General features: G+C 61.7%; 1 protein-coding gene across 5 annotated transcripts in view; it reads left to right on the top strand.

Annotated features, from left to right (window-relative positions):
- The window catches only part of TBC1D16 (TBC1 domain family member 16), a 72976-nt gene that overhangs the window by 17098 nt on the left and 38140 nt on the right, over positions 1–17738 (top strand). The window lies entirely within an intron of this gene.

Raw genomic sequence — 17738 nt, forward strand, 5'->3', positions numbered from 1 at the left:
GGCCAGGGTGCTGCCGAGCACCCCACATGCCCGGGACAGCCCCCCATACAGCGCGGTCCTGTGCGCGTCTCAGTGCTGAGGCTGAGAACCCTCCCAGACACGGGGCGGCCCCAGAGTAGGGAAATTTTGTTTTCCTAATTGTGGTAAAATGCACATAACACAAAACTTGCCGCTGTAACCAATTAAAACTGTCCCATTCCATGGCCTTTAGCACTCCGTGTTGGGCAGCAGTGACTGCTGTCGGGCTCCCGAACATTTTCCTCACCCCAAAAGAAGCCCCACACGCGCTAAGCCGCTACTCCCCCTCTGCTCTCCCCCAGCCCCGGCGGCCACTCCCCCACCGTTCTGGACGTTTCCTGTAAGTGGAATCACGGCATAGGCGGCCATTCGTGTGTGGCTGCTTAGACCTAGCACGGTGGCCCTGATGTCCCTTGACGATGTCCCTGACGTGGGCCTCCTCTTCGTGGCTGGCTGCCACTCCAGGAGACTCCAACGGCGGCTGGATGCCAGAGCCCCGCTCTGTACCACGTCAGGCCCCCAAGGGAAAGCGGGGGGTCTCTCCGGAGCTGGGGTTCTGAGGCCACGTTAGGAGGCCTCTCGGTGGTAAGGCTCCCGGAGCCAAATGTTTGCATTCCAGAACCCCGGGCCCCCCAATTCCCTTTGGGGTCATCTGTTTGCTTGGAGCTGCTTCACAGACAGTGGGCCGATCTTTGGGCGTGTGCAGCCGGCCGTGGTGTGGTCGGGACGGGCCATGTCTATCAGAGAGACCCCGCAGATCGCGACACGTGCTCTTCAGGCCCGAGCAGTCCAGTTAGGCTGAGGCTTCGTGCTGCGACGGGATGGAGACGGACGGGAGCCCTCGTGGCCTCCTGGCCGGGAGCCTGTGCTCAGCTGAGGTGGGGGCAGGGCCGAAGCGGACACGGCCTGCGTCCCACATGGGACCTGATGGGTGTTCCAGGGAGGCACCCTGGTTCCTGACCCAGCTGCGCGTGACAGGTCGCTGGGGGCCTTAAAAAGCAGGTGTGGATTCTGGAAGGGGCTGCGGTGGGCCTTGGAATCTGCATTTTCCCGGGCCATTGTGACAAGCGAGGGCCAGCTCTGGGCGCTGGGCACATTCACTTGCCCCTTTCCTCTCCGAGCCACCACACCAGAGACCGTGGAAGCAAGGGGACGGCTCCTCCGCTCCCTCCCGCCGCCGCGCAGTGCCCTCACGGTGATGGGGCTGGAAATCCCGCACCGAAGGGCCCGCGTGCGGGACACTGTAGACCAGGCACTCTGCGCCCGGCTGCAGGTGAGGACGCCCCGGGTAGCCTTGGAAACGCCTCCTGCCCGGGTGGCAGCCACACCTCCAGCTGCTGGGAGCGGGGCCCAGGGGTTTGCGGCGTGGCTGCCTGGTTGAGACCCGCAGCTCTGAAGGGGACCCCAGGAAGAGAGGTGTGGTCCGTGAGCCCCGGACTGAGAGGGCGTCTGGCGGAGGTCCAGAATGCCGGCATTGGCTAGAGCAGCCACCCCGCAGCTGGGCTTGGCTTTGAGGACTAGCATGTGCCCATAGCGGCTCCTGGAGCCAAGGGTCCCACTGTAACTGGGCACTGGGTCCCCAGGAGGGGTGCAGGCTCACGGGATCCCTCTAGTGGCGGAACCGGAGAACTACATGTGGAGGCGGAGAGGCAGGCTAGGAGGGGCGGCGAGGACCCCCCACCCCACCCTTGACCTGAGAGCCCCTCCAGCATTTCGTGATGTGAGGGCAGTGTCCGTATGTGTGCTACCTGTGGGGCACAGCCGGGCAGGGCCCGGTTCCCAGATGGCCAGACACCTGCCACACCCGACCCCCACCCCCCTCCCACCCCCTCCCCACTCCCAGCACAGTGATGGCCTGAAACCCTCGACCGAGTGAGCGCTCAAGGCCCACTGGGGAGCGGGCGGCCACGGAGCGCTGCTGCCCGGCTGAGGTCCGAGTCCCGGAGCAGGGTGGGGTTCTGTGACTCCCTCCGCAGCAGGAACAAGGGTGTGGGATGGGCGAGCCGGCGAGGGCGACCGTTGGGCAAGGGCAGCAACCAGCCCACCGTCTGTCTGTCCTGGGAGGTGCCCAGCCCCGTCTGAAGCGCCGGTAGGTGAGGGTGTAACATAGCAGGACCCCCGCGCGGGCCCCTGGGGGCCTGCCGAGCGCCCCTGCCCCGGGAAGGGCATCAGAGATGCGTATGTAGCTCAGAACGCGGCCGCCGTCTCCGAAACCGGAAGTCCTCTGAGTGCTGGGAAAGAGCCCGAATCACGGAGGGGAAACACATTGGCGAGAAGATGTTCATCGTGGAGCTTTTTACAGCGGAGCGGAGGGCAGGGACTTACTGTCCGACAGGCGAGAAGTTCACCCTATGAGACAAGGGAGTCTTATCAGGGGTCCGTGGGCCCCCCGCCTCTTGGGCCGCTTTGTGTGTGTGCTCACGGGGGTCACTGAGGAGGGGGCAGCACCCGATTTCCTCAGGCGTCTGTGACTCCCGAGCGTTCGGACCTCAGTGCCTCCTGGAGGAAGGCCACGCGGGGTTCAGGAAGGCTGAGCCGTCAGCGTGGACGTTCGTGGTTCTTAGCAGCAAAGCAGGGCAAATCCCACGCATGTTTTGGTTAAAGTCTGTGGAAAGGCCCTGAGCGTGGGTGAGGCCGTCCGGGGCAGGGGTTGGGGGGCGCAGGAGAACCTCCCGCCTCGCGGGACAGACTCCAGCTCTGTGCCTGCGACGTAGTGGCCGCTGGCCTCCCGCGCAGCTGGGATCTCTGGAAACGTGGCTGGTGTGGCTGCCGGCACGGGACTTCCACGCTCCGTCATGTTGCGGGATCTAAGTTTAAACGGTGTGTGTGGCCGCCGCGTCGGTCAACACCGGTTAGAGAACAATGTGCCGAGATGTTACCACGTCTCTTGTGGTTAAAGTTTTCCTTTTCTCAATTTTCAAAGACGTTATTCTGTGGTTGTATTCATTTTATGGTAAAACCCGAGTTTTTAAAACCAGAAAGCCGGCTGAAGTGCCCGAGTCAGACTGCTTTCCCCCGGCCTGGACTGCACGCTTGTCCGTGAAAAAGCTGTCGCGCTGGCCAGTGACTAAGGTCCTGCCGGCCGGTTCCCAGAGCTGCGCCCCTGCCCCGGGAGAGGCTGCTGTTTCCCGTCTCCTGGGGTCCTCTTGCCCGTTCTGGTGCCTGCTCTCAAGTGGCCATCCCAGGTGAAGGGCGGCGTGTGGGATTATGGAACGGGCTGGGGGCCTCTCGTGGTGGCTTCCTGGGTGCCGTGAACCAGCCTGCTCAGATATGGGTCTAGGCGAGCAGGGCACAGGCGCTGGGAGACGCAGGCTGGTGAACACCAGGTGGGGTCCTGTCGGACGCCCTCCTCCCCTCGGGGTCCCGCTTAGATGCCCCCCTGCCCTCGGGGCCCTGCTCGGACGCCTCCTGCCCTCGGAGCCCCGTTCGGACGCCCCCCGCCCTCGGAGCCCCGTTCGGACGCCCCCCGCCCTCGGGGCCCCGCTCGGACGCCCCCCGCCCCCAGTCTTTGCTCCTGCCCTTCCGCATGCCCGCTGCCAGCCGTCCCCAGCCCGCCCACTGTTCTGCCGTTCCCCAGCCTTGCCGCCCGTGTCTAGAATGTTCTCCCCTGTGCCGCTGAAGCCCCAGGCAGCCCGTGGGCCGGGGACGACCCTCCTCCCCGCCGTGTTGCACTCTGCAGGCTTCCGCCCCCCGGGCACCCTGTTCCTGCCCCCCGTGAAATCCCCGGCCTGCGCTGTTGCCGCCCCTGAGTCTTCGGGTCCGTGTGAGCAGCGCCGTGTGCTTCCAAACTTTCTGTGGCGGCAGACGCTGTCCAGGCGGTCGTTCCTGGCCACGTGTGGCTGTGGAGTGCTGGAAGTGAGCCTCTGGTGACGGACCAGCTGGAGTTAATTTTGTCGGTCCTCAACGAGTTTAAATTTTGATAGCCTCACGAGGCCAGAAGCTTCCGTGTTGGGCACTGCTGGTCCCCATGAGACGGTCCCGGTGGGGAGGGCCCTCCGATTCTCTGTTGAAGGGAAAGGGGTCACAGAACCAGTGGCCAGGTGCCCCCCCTTGGTGGATTTCCACGGGAGCCGGAGGGTAGGGGGCCGTGACGCCGCAGGCAGCAGCTGGCGACAAGGGGCGTCCTTGCCCGGCTCCAGGCGGCCGCACCGCGGGACACGAGGCGGAAATAAATGGTATCTTAAGTGCTTTTTGCCTTTAGGAGGAAAAGGCTGCATGACACCGGGCGATCAGCTGTAGAGGCTGAATTATTGATATCTGTCTTCCTTGTCGGTGTAACTGGCCCGTGCACACAGGGGACACACCGGAGGCGGGAACCCCAGCCTCTCAGAAGGGTCTGGAACTGGCGGGCTCGGTGGTCCAGGTCTGAATGCCTGGAGGTGTCGTGTCAGGGAGCAGCCACGGGGAGCTGGGGGTGTCGCCCAGGGTCCCCCGAAGCCTGCTGAGGGTGGCAGGTGGCGTGAGACCACAGCTCTCAGACGGCCTGGCCGTTCCTTGTCTGCATAGCAGCCTCTGGCCGGCTGGGGGCCCCTGCAGGGGAGCGGGCGAGAGGGACATGACCCCGAGCAGCACAGGGCGTCGGGGGGGACGGGGGAGCCTCCAGGCGAGGTGACAGTGTGTTTGCACTGGGGGACGTCCCAGGAGGCGGCTCCAGCAGCAGCAGGACCAGACGGGGGGCGGGGAGGGCGTGGGGACGGCCACCACCACCCCGGAGACAGGGTGCCCGGCTGCCCGACCAGCTGCGTGTCTGGACAGACAGGAGGGGGGCGGCCGGGAGCTGGCGGCGGGTGGGGTGGCGGGGAGGTGGAGGGGTGCGTCCCTCCCTCGAGGTTTCGGGGAGCTCCCTCTGCGCCCCGCCGTGGGCCTGCCCGGTGCCCCGTCACCCCTGCGGGTGCTGCAGGAACGCCCACCTCGCCCCTCCTGGGCCCTCAGCAGCAGCCTGGCAGCCGCGAAGCTGGCAGTTTCCAAAGATCTGTTGTTTGGGTTTGTTTGTGCTTCTGTAACTGGGAGCTGAGATGTATTTCTTTAAAACATCCCCTCTCCCGACACCCTGCAATCTGTTCTGGGCTTCGTTAAGACTAATCTTGTCTTATGTTTCTGTAGCACTCGGCAGGCTCCGTGCCGGCTCCCCCTCCCCTCCGCACGCCACCCCCCTCCAGTCAAGGTGGCAGTCACCAGCTGCTCCGTCTGCGGTGGCCGACACCCGGGTCTGAGGGAAGTGGCTTCGGGAAGGGCAGCCGGCAGGCGGGGGCCCCGTGGACCGGCCCGTGCTTCCGGGCGGGCAGGCTAGGAAGCCTGGCGGGGGTCCAGGACCAAGGACGTGCCCTTCACGGTCTGCCCTCGGCCGTGGGAGCCCCTGATGGGGTGGTGCTGCCGCTGGCTCCAGGAGCTTAGAGAGGCTGCCCGGGAGCCTAGGCTGGGCCTCGACAGTGCCCTGTCCTCCGATGTCCAAATCAGGGAGCCATCAGGGCAGGGAAGGGACAGGCAGGCTCGGTCAGGCTCGGTCCCCTGGGTCCCATGGGACTGGGAGCCCGGCCAGCTCTGTGGTCAGACCCAGGTGTGAACCTGAGCCCCACCATGACCCCTAGGGTGTGACCTCGGCAGTGTGTTTCATCTCCCCGTGCCTTGGTTTCCTCATCTGTGAAATGGGGCCATTGTGGGGAGAGAGTAAGGCGGTAACAGAGAGCACGTGGGGGAGACTCGGCCATCGGTGGGTCACCCATCGCCGTTGCCAGCACGGTCCGCAGGACAGGGACGCCTGCTAGGCACCTGACCCCGTGCCAGCCCAACGGGAAGTGCTTTGTAGCGGTGTCTTGGGGCTGCTTTGAGGAAGGACCACATCCCGGGCAGCTGAGAACAGCAGAAACGGAGACTTTCCGTCTGGAGTCTGGAGGCCCGAGATCGGGGTGTCTGCAGGCCGAGCTTCCTCCAGGGCTCTGGGGAGGATCCTTTCTGCCTCTGCCCATTCTGGGGGCTCCAGGCGTTTCTAACGGCTGCGTCCCTCCATCGCCGACTGTGCTCACGTGGCCTTCTCCGCCACGGCTCCGGACACCTCTCTGTGTGAGGACTCGGGTCGCATGTGTCAGGGCGACTCTGAACCCAGGGCCTCCTCCTCTTGAGGCCCGTGGCCGACAGCCTCTGTCAAGACCCCGTCTCCAAAGAAGGTCATGTTGCGAGGTCGCAGGTGGACCCGAAGTTAGGCGACACTGTTCAACCCAGCACGAGATTAGGGTGAGCTGGTGCCTTTCATCGTGGGAACAAGGCCCAGGGCAGGTGCCGTCCCTGCCCCGTTTGAGCGAGAACAGAGGCGCTGACAGCCTGTGTCCCTTGCTGGGGGTCAGAGCGCGTGAGTTCCTGGCTGAGAGGCTGGCCTGGGGGAGGAAGCAGCGGCCGGGAGTATGTGCCCGGCTGGGCGTGGCCGCGTTCCAAGAAAACTTTATTTATGGACCTGAAATCTGAAATTCATGGAGTGTTCATGTGTCCTGAAATACCGCCTCCCTTTTGATTTCTTCCAACACCGAAAAATGTTCAGACCCGTTCTTTGTGCAAGAACCTGTGCGCGGACGCGGGTGGCCGCCTCTGCCATGGCCGCCAACACTTGGGAGCCAACGTGATGTCCTCCGGGAGATGAATGGACAAATGCACGGCGGTCCGTCCGGTGAGAGGTTTCTGGTCATCGCCAGAGAGTAGCAGAGGCTACCCTGGGTGATCGTAGTGAGAGATGTGCGGCTTCGGACCCCTGCCCAACCCAGAGTGTACGAGACAGGAGCAGCCCGTGGGAGCTGTGGGCTTTGGTTATTGGCGGTGGGGAATTGTTGCTGGTTCATGGATTGCGACCGGCGTACCGTGCGAATGCAAGGTGTTAATGACAGAGACGTCGCGTGCGCGCGCACGCGTGTGTGTCAGCTAGGGGATATCTAGGAACCTTCTGCTGTTTTTCTGTAGACCTAAAACTGCCCTAACAAATTAAATCTGCTTTCAAGAACAAGTTCTCAGCTCTTGGGGGGTACGGGGACAGACTGCGGAGGCCATAACAGGTGATTCTGGTCTCGGCCAGCCCTGAGCAGCAGACGTGTTAACGTTGAGCCCCCGTACGTGGTAAAATTTTCTAATAATCTCGTTTTTGAACACTAGATTTTGAAATGCAAAAAAAAAAAAAAAAAAGAAACCACAAAAAAACCCCCATGCACAGGGAGGTCCCACGAACCCTTCAGCCAGCCTCCCCCAATGGCATCACCCCGCCCGAGACCATAGCACGCCTTCCAAGCCAGGAAGCCCGACGGCGGCTGGGTGCCGCAGAGCTCTGTGCAGTGATGTCATTCTGTGTCACCATCAGCCCATCCGAGGCACCCCAGCTTGGCACCGCCAAGAAGACCATCTCACCGTCAAATTGCTTTTGCATCTGTGCCGGCCGTCGTTTGGGCGTATTTGTGTGGGTCTAACAGCCACCCTTTTTAAAAGTGAAAAAGAGACACGTAAGAGTAATTTTAACGGTTATCCAGCATACCCCAAATATTACCATGGCAACGTGTGATCAACGTCCCATTATTGGTAATGTCTCTGGGGACCGAGTCTTAGGAATCCCGCGAGCACTTCACCCGTAGAGCTCATCTCAGGGTAAACTCACCATCCTTCCCGTGCTCGGGGCCACGTGTGGCCCAGGGCCACCGCGTTGGCCGGCTCAGTCTGCGTCCGGCTGTTTTGTTTAGATTTTTCTGGGCAGCCCTTTCCCCTGGACGTCCCTCTCTCTTTGTCTGTGATGGCTGGGCAGCTTCTAGGAGGAGGGCTGGGCGGTGTTCTGTTGTCCGTGCTAGGGAAGTCCTGCGGATCTGACCCCTCCCTGGCTCTGAGCAGGGATTTCGGAGGTCCCCAGCGAAGGGTGTCACCCAGGGAAGTGACCGCACCCGGCGGGTCCCCTGGAAATCATATTGTTGCTGTCTGCCCTGCAAAGGACCGTCCGGTCTTCAGAAAGCTGGCCTCTTTCTGTGAAAGCTGTCAGGACGGGGAGGAGGGAAGTGCGCCAGTCCCTCCAGAACCGAGAAGGAGGACGTTTAGCCTCCCGGAGAGGGGGCACTCCCCCGGGACGCGGGCTCCCGCTGCAGGAGGCACGTTGGCCTTCCTGCTCTGCTCACAAACCATGACAGCCCCTCTGGGGGTCCTCGATGCAACCGTGGATGAGAGGGATGCTCGCCGGGGAGCTCTTCTCTCTGATGGCATGAAGCCGCCTTCGGGAGCAGGAAGCCAGGGTTCCCAGGGCTCCCTGGGTGTTGCCTCAGCAGCGCTGGGCAGGAGCTCCAAGGGGACCGCAGCAGCTTCCGAGAGACGGAAGCAGGAGCTCACAGAGCAGCGACGCGGCAGCGCCTCCCAGGTGAGACGGGGCGCTCACGCTCTGTCTCTGGGGACCCAGGTCGGCTGTTGCAATGTAACCCAATACCGATGACATTCTCCCTAAAAGAGAGGAGTAGTGGCAAATGACCTTTGTCTTTTTTAGGGGGGGGGGGTTATTTGCTTATTTGAGAGAGAGAGCGCGCGCAGGGGGAGGGGCAGAGGGAGAGGAGGAGAGAGCCCCAGGCAGGCTCCCCGCTGACCACGGAGCCTGACATGGGGCTCGGTCTCACCACCCCGAGACCATGACCCGATCTGAAATCAGGAGTCGGAGGCTTCACCGAGAGCCTCCCAGGTGCCCCCGACCTTTGTCTTTTGACTGAAACGTCCTCGTACCCGTGCTGTTTGCGTCAGCATTCGTCCCCAGCAGAGTGATCCAGAAGGACATTCTTGCTTGGGTTTTCTGTTCGCTTCAGCCAATGTTCCTCAAACGCCTGTGATGCGCAGGGGGACAAAGCGCTCCTGGTAGAGCCCCCACCTCTGTCTAGAACACGCGTCCCGCTTTGGGGAACCCGAAGGTATGGTTTTCCTGATGATCTGGCCTTTGAGGGTGGAGGCCTGGACTCCGAGGCGAGCAGGTGGCCCAGGACAAGTCCCTGCCCTTCCTTCACGCAGGCGGTGATGCAGATCAGTCCCCGAATGCAGTGGTCCCGGACCCGAGCCCCAGGTCCCATCACGACTCTGTCTGGCCACATGCCCTGGCAAGTCCCTGCCCTCACGGCCCCCCTTTCTCCTCCACACGGTGAGCACAGTGACCGGTGCGACCACAAGGCTGGCATAGGCTGTGGCCCCTCCGTGCTTCTGGGGTCCTCGGTAGCCAGGAGCTCCCCCCGCATTTCAGCCTTAGGTCCTGGGAGGGGGGCCTTGGACTGGCTCAGGGTTAGAGGCACAACCTCTGCTCTTCCATTTTGCTCCCTGGCCTCCAAGAAGGTGCAGACCTTTCGGGAAGAGGGGCCTGTCCTGTGGGTCTCTGAGGGTCTTTGGAGCCAGAAGGGGCTTAGGAAGGAGGTGCCTGCCAGGGTCGGGGAACATGGGAGTAAGAAGCTGGAAGGGGGAATGTTCTGGAAGGGGGAGGGGAGGGTGGCTGTCTTCTGGCAGGAGACCTGTACACATGAGGGAGGTGGGGTAAGACAGACCCCGGACCCAGCGGAGGGGGCAGGCGGGCGGTGTGGCCTCTCCCAGGAGCCCCGGGGCTGGTGGCTAGTGCAGGCTCTGTAGACGGCAGACGCGCCAGGGTCTGTCTTGCTTCTGTAAATATTTAAACACTGGAAGGATTATTTTTGGTGGCTACGGTCTCTCTCCGAGCCTGGCAGGCTGCCGGGCTGCCAGGAAGGGTGTCGAGTGACAGCGGGGTCCCTGCACGCCCCCCGCACTCCCCGTCCTGGTGATCCGGGGGCCCCCATTTGATTGGGGCCGTGGCCCCCCCTTATGGGAGCGTGTGGACAGACAGAGGCTCCCAGCCTGTCCCCCACGGGTGGGAGCCCAGGACAAAGGTGGGTGTCACGTCTGAGAAGTTTCCCTGACGGTAGTTGCGAGTGACAGTTCCCTGAGCTTCCAAGCCGCTAGCCGTGACACGCAGGGCCAGGGGCCAGCCCAGCACCCCAGGGAGGCCGCCAGCTCCGCCAGAAACACCCGGAGTGAAAGGGCGCGTTGTGTGCCCCCGGCTCCGGGGGGCCTGCAGAGAGCCCGCCTTGGGGGGCCCGGGCAGGCGTGTGAGGAGCGCGCTTCCCGGGCAGCCCCGGCTGGCGGGGGACAGGCGAGGCTGTGGGCACCCAGGGCCACTGGCCCGGTTGTCTGCAGAGCAGGCCGCCTGGGTGCCCGGTCCCGGCCGCAGGATCCGGTCTGTGGGGGACCTCAGGGCCGCGTGACTCCCCCCCCACCCCAGGAAGGACCGGGCTGGCGCCGCCCCCGAAACTCCATTTCCCCGGAGGTGGCGCTTCGTGTGCCCAGCAGATGGCAGGCTTCCTCCAGATCAGCCGGGTGTCCCCTGCCTGCGGCGCCGCCCTCCGCCTGGCCGGCCCCTCCCCCACGCCCTGCCCGTCCTCCGCTGATGGCCCTGGGACCTCCTCACGGGGGACCCCCCTCCCCTTTGTGGCAGCCCTTCCTTGTTACGGCCCCCTCTGTCCCCCTCTGCCGGTTTGCTGAGCCCCTCCTCGGTGGCTGGGGACCGGCCAGCGCCTGCCAGCTCGGCCAGTCACACAGGGGGCTGCGCGCTGTTGGGGAGGGAACTGGGGTGCGGACGCAAGTTCAGACCCAGGCCCCGCGGCCTCCACCCTGGGACCCCGTTCTGCCCTTCCCCGTGGCCTCTGTCTGCAGCCGCTCCCTTCTCCTCACTGAGCTTGGCTCCTCCGGGTGCTGTTGGCAGAGTCGCCGACATGACCGTTCCCCAGCCCACATCACGCCAACCACGGCCTCCCCAGAGACCAGACAGGCTCTAGACGGGCTTGGCCTTGGCCCCAGAGCAGAGGCACCGGCTGCTGTTGGACCCAGGAGTGAGGTGCCCCCAAAGAATTGAAAGGAGGGGCTCGAACGGGTACGTGCACCCACGTTCGCAGCAGCGTCCCTCACGGTCGCCAGAAGGTGGGAGCCACCCGAGGTCCATCCGTGGATGGTGGATGAACTCATGTGGTCCGTCCACCCGGTGGGATGCTGGTCAGCCATAGGAAGGAAGGACATCCGGCCACCTGCCCCGTGGACGGACCCAGAGGACACCGCGCTCAGCGAGGTCAGCCGCTCGCAAAAGGGCAGATACCGGAGGCTTCCACTGACCCCCTGGAGTCGTCCTTTATAGAGACAGAGGGTTGAAGCCAAGGTTGCCAGGGGCTGGGGACGGGAAGGGGAAGGGGAAGTTAGTGTTGGATGGGGACAGAGTTTCAGTTTGAGACCACAGCGTTCTGGTGGTGATGGGTGCACAGCAGCGAGAAGGCGCTTAATGCTACTGACCCATGCACTTAAAAATGACTAAAGTGGTAAATTTTATGTTGTATTTGGCCGCAATAGAAGAAGGGACAGCGGGGCCACTGGGACGGTGAGAAGCCACGCGGGTGCCCGTCTCTCCAGCCTTTTGGGAACCAGGGTTTGCGATGAGATCCTGTAAGCTTGCGTGGGTTGTCGCCTTGGACTTCAGGCTCAGGGAGGTCGCAGGCTGCTGGCCGTGGGCTCTGGTGTGGCTCCGTCTGGAAGGAGAGCCTGGCACGGCCTTTGGGGTGCCCTAGCCAGAGGGCTGATGGTAGCCCAGACTCCCTCGACCCCAGGACTCCTCTGGCTGGCGGGGCCCACCCTGGGAGACAGCCGCCAGCTCTCAACACGGCTTGTTCGGTCCTCATCAAAGCGGCTCAGAGTAAAACCAGAGCCGGGCCCAGGAAGCTGGTTCTTCCGGAAAACTCTCTCCGCCGGGCAGGAAGACCAGGAGGAAGCCAGAGCCTCGTCAGGATTAATTTAGGGGATCGATACCGCCTTCCTGTTTTCCAGAACTTTGAAAGATAGATTCTCCCCCGGTCTCCTGGACCCTGGGGAACTGAGCAGGCCCTTCTGGGCATAGGCACGGGGCCCCGCGGCAGAAGGGAGGTATCCGCAGGCCTGGGGCCGGCTCCCTAACATAACCACCACCCTCCCCAGGACCGTAGGAGGGTCCAGAAACGGCCGCCGCGTGGTGCAACCTCTGGGTCTGGCAGGTGTTCAAGTTCTATCATAACTTACCCTGAAAAGGCCAGCGTCCCTGACCTCTCAGGGGCCCCTACGGCGGACCTCAGGCCGTCCCCGGGGCCCACGCCTGGCTCAGGGGCCGGCCTGGCTGGGAGCCCGACCCCGTGGTGACTCAGCACCTCTTGTCTCTGCCGTGCAGGGCCGTCCTGTGGACCGAGCCTGCTCAGACTCGCTCACAGGGGACCACGGGGCCTTTGAACAGTTCTGAACTCAGCAAAGGCCCTTAGCCTCGGAGCATTTGGGGAGGGAAAAGACACGAGCCCTTATTAGGACTTTATGGCGGGCACAAAAGCCCGTGTCTTTTCACCCTTGAGCTCAACCAACACCACGCTTCACTGGGGGGCTCTCTGTCACCCAGGCTTGGAACAGAAAGGTGGCTTGCTCAAGGCCACATTTCTAGAGAGGACAGAGCAGGCAGGCTCCCACACCCTTGCTCCCTAGACCGGTAGGGAACCAGTTAAGGAGGCTTTGGGCATTTTAACCACCTCCCGGGTGATGACCCATATGCGGTGGCCTGTCCCCGGCAGGGACTCAGCTCAGGCCACCTCTCTGGTTCTGTAATGGGCAAAATTTGTTCCTGGCTTCGGGGCTTTTCCACCAAGGGAAGACAGTGCTGCTGGTCAGGGTCTTAAGTCGCCCCCCACATCTGGGTGCCCTCAGGGCCCCCTGGAATCCCGTCAGCGAGTGAGATTGCCGGGTCAGTGCGCCTTGGCCTTTCAAAACACCAAGTTCGACTTTGTATGATGGACAGTAGAGAGACGTCCCACTGACCCCTCCGTGCCTTTTTTTTTTTTCCAATTTAAGAACATCCTTTGGGGAAATATTTTCTTTCTTTCCTGATTGAAAGGCTTCTCCTTGGCAGGACTGAGGGGTCTGAGTCCCCAGAAAGAGCCTGGCACGAGAGGGCAGCGGGGGTTGGGCTGCAGAGGCAACAGCCGGCCTGACGGGGACCGGGGAGTCACGGCCAAGCCCAGGGCTCTCAGCAGAACTGGCTAGGACAGGCTCCACTGTACTGGGCAGAATTGGGCCTTGGTTTTTTGAGGCTTTAACCAACAAAACAAGCAGGGGGCCACTGAGTTTTGCTTTGCCGCTCATTGCCAATCAAGGGACCAATATCCCATGCATAGAACCTTCCAGAAAAATACCCTTCTCCCTGAAGTTAATGATTCGGGTTTTGTTCCCTCTGTGCTGGGATTGGTTCGTGGCATGGGATTTCGATTCACCAGGAGAAGCCCCGGCTGGTGGAGCAGGGCGCCCCCGAGCCTTGTCTGACCTTTGGGCAGCTCCGTGGCCAGGATTCCCCTTCCCAGTCGTGCCCACCACGCCCCTTGGGAACATGCCTGCTGGAGCTGACTGCGGGTTTGGGTTCAATGCATCTGCATTGGACAAAGGGACACTATGTCCAGTTTGGGCAAATTGGCCACAGCCGTGGCTGCAGCCTGGAGTCGGGTCCATCAGCTCGTGTGACCTCTCCGGCCAGGGCGGCTTTGTTTGAGGACTTTGGAAAGACCATACAAGACGGGGCAAATGCCCGCTTGCTGGGGAGCCCAGGGCTGGTGGCCAGGATAGCATCTCCCTGGCAGATTCGGGGAAAATCCTCAAAGTAAATAAATGGAACGATTTCTGCGTGGGTGTGATACCTTCCCCTCTTTCCTAATCCTTGTGCCTGGGGTGCGATCCCCAGGGCAAGTTCTGGTCCTTTTGTTACTGAAGGTCGGCATGGGCCTGGGCAAGAACAGGAAATACCGGCTTAAAACCCACACCTCTGCACATGTACACGAGCATGTACCCACGGCACAGCGCACGTGCAGGCGCCCGCAGACGCACGAGGCACAAAGAGCACACGTGCGCGTGTTCAGATGCACAGAGGCACACAGACATGCGTAGGCACACACAAGCCCATGACACGTCCACGCACACGTGTGCACACGTATGCATACTCCTGCGGCACACATTACGTACATGGGCACATGTGTGTGCACAGACGCACATACACGCAAACGCGGCGTTTCAGGGAGAAAGCTTGAACATACATCGTCTGAGGTTTAACAAAATATTCAGTGTCCTCCTGTTCTCTCCTTTTTAGTTTTTTCTGTGTTTTTGTTTGTTTCGTTTTGTTTTTTTTGTTTTGTTTTAAATCACTTTCAGAATGGCTGGACTAGTTTTCCCAAGTTTAAGATATTCCCCTGCGTCTCTCCTATGGGACCTCAGTGGGCTCCCCGGGGGTGAGGCCACGGTCCCAGCGCTGGAAGGGAAGCGCGCTTCCCAGGGATGCCCTCCAGGGGCGGGAGGCGCGGGGCTGGTCCTCCATCGCCAGGCACATTCCGGCTCCTTTTTATTCTCTTTTAAAAATAAACTCCTTAAAGAAGAGTTTGTTGCTCACGGGCACCCACACCGATGTTCTGGGACAATGCCCGGTGCCGGCTGGGGCTGGGGTCCTGACCTGGGAGGATGTCCGGGCTGGAGGCCAGGTTCTGCCTTGGGCGATGACACTGGCCACATCCCCATGGTGGACCTGGTCCTGTCCTTCTGTTGCCCGCATTAGAGATGCCTGGGCCCCGCTCACATCCAGAACCTTCTGCAGAAACAGAATATATCATGGGGGGCTTTGTTCCAAGGGCGCTGGGGGACAGCAGAGACCACAGGGCGAGAACGTGCCGCTGACCACTACTCCAGATTGTCCTCTGGGTCGGGACCGATGCCGCCATGGCATCCCCAGCGCCCCCCGCCGCCGCCCCGTCCCCGCGCTGCCCTGCCTGCCCAGGGGAGAGCCTCAAACACCAGTCTGGCTGCAGGCTTCTCACTCCACCAGCGGTGACATGTCCCATGAAACTCGCAGAACACAGGGCTCAACTACACCCCTGCAGGGTCAGGATGGCTGAGCCTCTGCTCCTGGAGGGAAACCCCTGCTGGGGTTTTGGTTTCCAAGATTAAATCCATCCAGTCCCGGGGGTGGCCCTGCCCTTCAATAAGAGGCAAAGGATGGGGCGTCTCGGGAATCCTGGGGTGACAGCCTGCCCCCCCCACCCCCGTTCATCCTCCTAAGCTTTGCCTTCCAGGATGGGACATGCCTTTGTCAGGGGAAGCCCATGTCCCCTTCTGTTCTGTCTCTGCCCGTGGAGGTCTTGGGGTAGGGAGACTCCACAAGGAAACCCTGCAAGTGGGGGCTCCTGAACCTGTCCTGGGGGCTGGGCCACCACCAGGGTGATGGGGGGATGCAGGACTGAGATGTTTGCTTTTTTTTTTTTAAGTTTTTATTTATTTATTTGACAGACAGAGATCACAAGCAGGCAGAGAGGCTGGCGGGGGGCGGGGGTGGCGGGGGAAGCAGGCTCCCCGCTGAGCAGAGAGCCCTATGCGGGGCTCGATCCCAGGACCTCGGGATCATGACCTGAGCCGAAGGCAGAGGCTTTAACCCATGGAGCCCCGCAGACGCCCGAGATGTCTGCTCTTGAGCCCTGATTTGAAGCCATGTTGGTGCCCACCAGAAGCTTCCGTGTGGGTCGGACTTCTCTCCTGGAGGACGGCCTGGTTTACGAACTGAGCATAGATGGGCAATGGAGACCCTGCGCCCGGCACGTCCTAGAAAGACCAGGTCTGAGGCCAGGGACTAACATGGGCAGTGGCGTTTGACCCCCCGTGGGCAGATGCCTCGGGGCCGTGAGGTAAGCGGCGCTGCCGCGATTTCTACGAGTGTTAATCAAACACTTTTATTTTCTGATTATCTCTCCGTTTGATGGATGGCAGACGCCAGCGCAGTCAAAATAGAAACAGACTCCAGTCAGAACATTTCACGGGAGAAATCAGCCGCTGCAGGGAGCAGGGCACGGCACCCCGTCTGCTGCCTGGCAGAGAGTTGCAGTGGGAAAAATTATTTTCCATAACCTTTTTGCTTTCTATTTAAATCAAGCTTCGCCAGGCAAGTCTGGCGGTAACAGAGGCTCCTAATTTGGTCCCCCTTGACCTCTGCGGCCGTGATTGGCAGTCCGCTGTCGGGCTGGAGGTTGTGCCTGGGAGGTGAGAGCCGGCAGAACAAATGTCCAGGACAGCCCCGCCTCCCCCGAGGACCCGGGCGGAGGGGGGAGTGTGCAATTAGAGAGGTCTTCACACAGAAAGTTAATTAGCTACTAAATAGCATTTAGCACAGTTTACGATGGGAAATGCGCGTCGGAGAGCAAATGGAGGAGGTCTCACCGGAGAGCGGCCGCCGCAGGGCGAGGGCAGTCCCGGCCGGCTGGCATCGCCCCTCCCCGGGGCCCACACGGCACCAGGGCCGCAGGGCTGGAACCGGCGCTGCCCGGGGCGGGCAGAGCGGGGGAGCAAGCATGGCCCACGAGAAGGACTGGGCGTGTCCCCAAGCACGGGCCCCTGTGAGACAGGACGGGCAGGGACTGTCCCCTGAGCAGCCCACCCGGCCTCGGCATGGCTCTCCCGCACCACCCCGCCCCTCCCCGCCTGCACACGGCTCTGCCTCCCTGTAGCAGCCAAGGCTTGAATGTGTCTCCGCTTGCTGGGGACTGCGTCTCTAGTGGGTTGAGTAGCGTTCTCCCCAAATTCATGTCCACCCAAAACCTCGGATGCGACCTTACTCAGAGGGTCTTAGCCCACGTAAGGGTCTAGTCGAGTCCACGTGGGGTGAGGGTGGGCACCGGGGTGGGGGAGTGTCTTTGTAAGAGACAGAAGAGGCCACAGACAGACCCCGGGGAGCAGGTCTTGTGAGGACAGAGGCAGCGGGCGGGAGGGAGGTGCGACAAGCCGAGGACGCGGAGGTGGCCACAGCCCCAAGACGCCGGGAGAGGCAAGGCAGGATTCTTCCTTCCTGCCTTCGGAGGGAGCGTGGGCCTCTGGACCCCTCGATTTCCGGGTGCTGGCCTGCAGGGCCGCGAGAGTACACTCCCGTTGTCTTAAGGGCATCGAGTTGGCGGTGATCTGTTCCGGCAGCCCCGGGAAGCGGACAGTAGTACGCCTGGACCTTGTCCACGTCCTGAGGGGCCAGGAGGCCGGTGTGGGTACCGGTGTCTGAAGGCAAAGAATGGCTTGGCGGGCGGGCTGAGTGGGAGCGGGGGGCCCAGAAAGGTGAGGCGGGGCATCTGGACAGCCCGTTTTCCGTACGGCCCAAGTACTGGCTTGGGGCTGGTCGTTTGACCTTCACGCTTTATTTCGCTGTTGAACCTACGGGTTGATGCTCAAGGTCAGTTTTTTGTGTGCAGAGGGTAGGTTTTTACTTTGTTTGGGTTTTCTGTTTGTTTGTTTGGGTTTCTTTGCCCTTGATGTTTTTCGGGATTTGGAGGGATTTTGTTTTCTTTCGTAATTATAAAAGTCACACGTGCTTGCCAAAGTGATTTCGGAAGAGGGGGGAGAGCTTGGCTAGGACCGGCCGCCCAGCGCGGTGGCCCTCGGTGACACTGGTGTGTTTCCTCCTGCCTTTATTTCTTATCCGTGTGTGTGCGACGCCTGCCTTACCTCACAGAGTCACGCACATGCTATTTGGAAAATCTGGTTTCTTGACTTAAGAAAAATAATTTAAAATCCTGTTATATGGGATACGTGCAAAAAGCACTTGGGACATGTGTGAAGGTGCAGCATTGTAGAATGAGCCCCGTCTTCCCGCAGCCGCGTGGACCGGAGCC

This window comes from Mustela putorius, unplaced genomic scaffold (assembly GCF_011764305.1).
Source record: "Mustela putorius furo isolate JIRA1106 unplaced genomic scaffold, ASM1176430v1.1 tig00000873_pilon_pilon_pilon, whole genome shotgun sequence".
Classification (NCBI taxonomy): Eukaryota; Metazoa; Chordata; class Mammalia; order Carnivora; family Mustelidae; genus Mustela; species Mustela putorius.